The following is a 4,936-nucleotide window of genomic DNA, read 5'->3' as shown; positions in this document are numbered from 1 at the left end:
TGGAATGAGTTGCTGGAGACACTTGGTGTCACTGTTTCATGGGTGAGGAAAATGAAGTCCAGCGAGAAGAATCTTGCCTGATGTTACACAGCACAAGCTCAAACCCAGGATTTGCACTGTGATTTTTCCTTCGTCGTGCTCACCTATTGTGTGGAAACAATATCTCTGTATGCAGCGCTGGAGAGGTGGCTCGGTGCTTCAGAGAGAACACTGGCTGCTCTTCCAGAGGACCCAGGTTTGAGTCCCAGCACCCACATGGTGGCTCACAATGTCTACAACTCCAGTTCCAGTTCCTCTTCTGGCCTCCAGGGCCACAAGGCACACACATGGTACACACGCACACATGCAGGGAAAAGGTCCATACACATTGGATTTTAAAATACCCATTCACATTAGGTTTAAAAATTTAAAGATGACATGTTTAAAGTTGCATCAAATTAAAAACAAAAACAAAAACAAACCCCGCAGAACGGCAGGTGTTTTGTCTAAATACAGAGAAGGAAACCAAAGACTTTAGTGGCCACGAGGGCCCCAAAACTCATCATCCAAACTGGTCAAATATTTAAGTTATCTGAAAATTCTGGCTGTAAAAATTGACCTTAATTTTCAACAAACCCTGGAGAAGTCTTTCAAAGGCCCTGACAACCCTTCACTCCTGCTCCAGCTTATCAGATTACTCAGAAATGTATTTTGTTTTCCCTTAAGGAAAATGATCTTTATGCGACAATTTTCTAGCGCACTCTGCCATTTTGTGTTTAAATGGCCATTTTCCTCCTCTCTTCCTGGTTCGCTGTGGGGAATCCGGTGGTGCCCCAACCGACACCAGCTGCACTCACACGTACCTCATGGACCCTTTGTAATTTATTAACGAAACCCCTGCCCACAGCCCCAGTTTTCTAAAACCGGGTTCTGTGGGACAGAGTCTTGGGCCTTGATTTAAGATGCCTACCTTCAGACTGAAACTTTCCAGGCTTGGGAGCGCTCACGGTTTCAGAGCCTAATTGTAAATCATCTTTCACCGGGAAGATTTAGAGACAGGCTAAAGGCCTAAATCTTGTTGGTCACCTTCGTGACTGGGAGCGGCCCCTCCATGCATCTCCTTACGGTTTCCCTAACGGATTAAAACCGAGGGGCTGATAAGGTTCGGGCGGGACGGATACCCGCAGGAGGAGTGCAGAATCAGATGTCATCGGTGGGCATTTGGAAGACTCCTGAACGTCGCCCGCCTGCCCGAGCAGGCCGGCCTCCGGTCTGCAATGGGCAGTAAATCAGACCCCACGGCGGCGGCGGCGTACAAGGCTTGTTGCTCGGCTGTTTGTTTTGCTTCGTCCTGCTTGATTATTTTGGCAAGGCCTCGCTGAAGCAGCAGCGATGCTCAGAGGTTCTGTAAATGTAGGCTTTTCATTAGGTAAGAAGATGGTGCAGCCCTTGTCGGAGGACTCGCTTGGTGCTTGGAGGGCTGTATGGCATGCTCAGCTCTGTTCTGAGAAACACTTGTGTACCCCAGCCCCCTCCCTCGGTAGCCACCACCCCCTCCCGTCAGCTGCATGGCTGGGGCCCTGCTGTGCCTGACACAGCCAACCGCTCTTGCATTTCTCTGTGTATAGGCCCGGATGACGAGAAGCTGAGCCCCAGCTAAAGTTAACTGATTACACGTTTTCCATTTTTAAATAAACAATCTATTTTTTTTTCAGTTTTATATTAGTGCTACCTGTAAATGTTAGATTGCCCCCGCCATAAGTCAGTATTTTCTACTTTTCAGCTAGTATTTTCTCAAATGTTTAACTAGTTGGCACTTGTATTTGTGGTTTAAACTTAAAAAAAGAGAGAGAGAGAGAGGAATATAAGGAAAAATAGTTGTCAAATGATGCTACAAAAACAGGTGTTTTTCTTTGGGCCACCAGTTCACAAATAATGACATGGAGACTTATTATCAATTAGGAAAGCTCAGCCTATAGCTTAGGCTTGTTCCCAACTAGCTCTTATAACTTAAATTAACCCATTTCTATTTTTTCTATGTTCTATTATGTGGCGTTACAGCTCTTCCATTGTACCCCCTGTTTCCTCTCTGTGTTTCCTGGCTTTTCCTCTTCCCAGAGTCCCCTCTGTCCCTGGAAGTCCTGCCTATAACCCCTGCCTAGATATTGGCTGTTCAGCTCTTAATTAAACCAATCACAGCAATAGATCTTCACACAGTGTAAAAGTATCTCACAATAGACTGGGGCTGTATGTGTTCAAAAAAGAGTTTGGCAGTCTTGAAATCAGTGTGTCTTCCCTTGGATGAGACCATCTCTAGAACTCTAAGAGACTGGGAGGCTGCCTGGTATGGATTTGAGTGATGTGCAGTTTGAGAAGGGAACCCTGATGAGAATACAGCATCTGTCTGCAACCCTGAGTCATTCTAGTTAGAGGAGGTCTCCAAATCGACTTCCTACTGAAATAGTACATACATCATTTATTAATCAGAGGCTGCTCTGCTGGTTAGACGATGGTGTGCTTTTTGCCTGGATCACCACATTTCTGTACATTACATAAAATGCGGCTACTCTTATGCAAATGAGCCTGAAGCGTCTGCATCAATATTCAAATAGTAAGGTTACAGGAGGAAAAAACACACACACTAGCAGGTGGTGTCTGCCAAGGTTTAATTTCTTGCCACACAGATATGCTTGCGTTTTGAGATTTGTGGTTGTGTGCACAAAATGCTGATGAACATGGCTGCTTGGTGCTCATCTTCCCCCCCCCCCTTCGGCAACTAGTCACCTCTGGAGTCTGAGCTCTGTTGGTGAGCAAGCCTCTTCTACAGTAAGCCGTATTTTAGCAGCCTCGGCATTTGAACTGCAGGTGACTACCTTGGGTAGAGACATCTCAGAGGACGAGTTCAGTCTGGATCGGTGACGGTGTTGTATCCTCCCAGGTGGCACGGAGTCTCCTTGGTCCTTCCCAGCATCTCTCCTCCTAGACAGGTTGACATCACAATCCTGTCCCAGAGCAACTTGGGCTGAGGCTCGTCTTCTCACAGCAGTGAGATCACTTAGAATCCAGAGCCACTTATTGGAAAGAAAATGTCTGAAAAAACAAACGAACAAACAAAAAAAAAAAACGCTGGAGGCATACACAATCACCCCACGCTGGCGTCATTTCATGTACTCCAGCACGTTTATGTGACAGGCTGAAGGGATGTAGTTTTTAACAGCTATCTATCCTCCAGGGTATGTCTGCTCCCTATGGCCACTATCATCCTGGCGTCCTTGTGGACTTAGTGTCACACTGTCTTAAAGAAGAGTACAGTGCTTTGTGCTTCGTGTCTCCTCCCTTGGGATACAAGCCTGAGTTGTTATTTAGGGCATCTGGGTGGAGAAACTGAGGGACCGCTTTCCCAAATCCTGTCCTAGGTCCCTCAGACTCATCAGAAGTGCAGTTTCAGTCCCTGGTCTGATGGCGGCTGCTCTTCCTTCACCTGTTACCCCTTCAATTCGTACCACTCCCCCTTCGATGCTCATAGCCTTCCACACGTACAAAACCGCTGCAGCCACACCACCGCCGGCAGTGGAAATAAACACATGTGCGCTAATGTGAATTCATGTGGGGCCTTACATATGGGTTGACTCTTTTTTAAAATAACAACAGGAAGTGGTAACGGGATAACCTGAGTCCTCAAAGTGAGGCTCCAGAGCTGTGGGCTTTCTTGGTTAGAGTGCTCCTGAGCTCCATGCTGCAGATGTGGCTGGCTAATGCTACATCCATGGCTCCTTGGTGTTCGCAGCGTCCGTCTCTCTGGTTTTCAGCTCTCGTGGGCTCTTTTCCTTTATCATGCCCGTACCATACTCACAGTTCACAAATGCTTGTCTGGTTGACCAGACTTTGGCGATTCCACAGCATTCCCTGTACAACACCAGCTGCACCTTTGGCAGCCAAGTGGCTAACACCCGGTTCCTTATGTCATTGTGTGCCCCACTTTGAGCAGCTTTTTTTCTTTAAAAAAATAAAATGAAGACAAGAATTTGATTTGGCTTGAATATCTGTTATTACTAAGCAACCCCGCATATTTTACTCTATTTTGACAGGGTCTCATGTCACTCGGGCTGGTCTTGAATCCTGATCCTCCTGCCTCTACCTCCCAAGTGCTAGGATTACAGTCGTGCACCACCACACCTGGCCTAAGAATATTTTTAAACTCAGATCTCGCTTCACTTTGAATTTATTATTTCGTACGCTCGTTATTAAGTAAAAAGAAAGGAAGAGAAGAGAAACATTGAGCATAAACTTAATGCCATCCTATCTTCAGGTTTCACAAGTCCACTTTATTCAAACCCCATAAACCCACCCAGATAAATATTATTTTCCTTGATGGGAACAGAGAAGATAAAAATTGAGAGTCAGAGAAACGAAGTAACTTACCACAGTCCTTCGTAATCAGCTGATAAATGGCAGAGCCCAACTCTGAGTCTAGTGTCTCTGGCAATTATTAGCCAGGCTCTAGCTGGAGAGGCTCATGGGTCAGCCTAATTGCTATTAATGAGCATCGCAGGAAACACGAGTCTCTCGTTTCCTTTAAGGCACACACTCACTGCGTAGAGAGCCGTGCCTGCGAAGATACTAACCACAAGCCCCAAAGAAATCCCCCCCAGCTCTGTGGCATCTGAGACAAGCTTCCCCCCAGAGAGCCCCCTGCCCATTTAAGGAAACTGCACTTCAATGTCTGGCCTAACTACGAGGAGGTACACAAAGCAGAATGTCTGTCCTTGGATGAAAGGCTTGGCGTACTCAGACATCTTTTGGATTCAGACTCTGGGAGATAAAGTTGTGGGAGAATCTGGGACATCTTGTTATCATTTAAAAATCTATGTAGAGTTTTTTGAAACACCCCAAAATGGGAGTGTTTCCATTGGCCAGTTCTAGGCACTGGTCATCATAAACAGAGCTGTTCTCTGTA

At 46.3% G+C, this 4,936-nt stretch overlaps 1 long non-coding RNA gene across 1 annotated transcript; it reads right to left on the bottom strand.

The window, feature by feature from the left end:
* Nucleotides 1-2,628: 2,628 nt before the first annotated feature.
* On the bottom strand, nt 2,629-4,503 carry LOC119087042. Its single transcript, XR_005090480.1, has 2 exons — nt 4,402-4,503; nt 2,629-3,069 (listed from the first exon to the last, which is right to left on the bottom strand). It is a non-coding gene; the product is annotated as an uncharacterized LOC119087042 (long non-coding RNA).
* Between the last annotated feature and the right edge of the window lie 433 nt (nt 4,504-4,936).

This window comes from Peromyscus leucopus, chromosome 8b (assembly GCF_004664715.2).
Source record: "Peromyscus leucopus breed LL Stock chromosome 8b, UCI_PerLeu_2.1, whole genome shotgun sequence".
Classification (NCBI taxonomy): domain Eukaryota; kingdom Metazoa; phylum Chordata; class Mammalia; order Rodentia; family Cricetidae; genus Peromyscus; species Peromyscus leucopus.
This window is presented reverse-complemented; position numbering and strand designations above follow the sequence as displayed.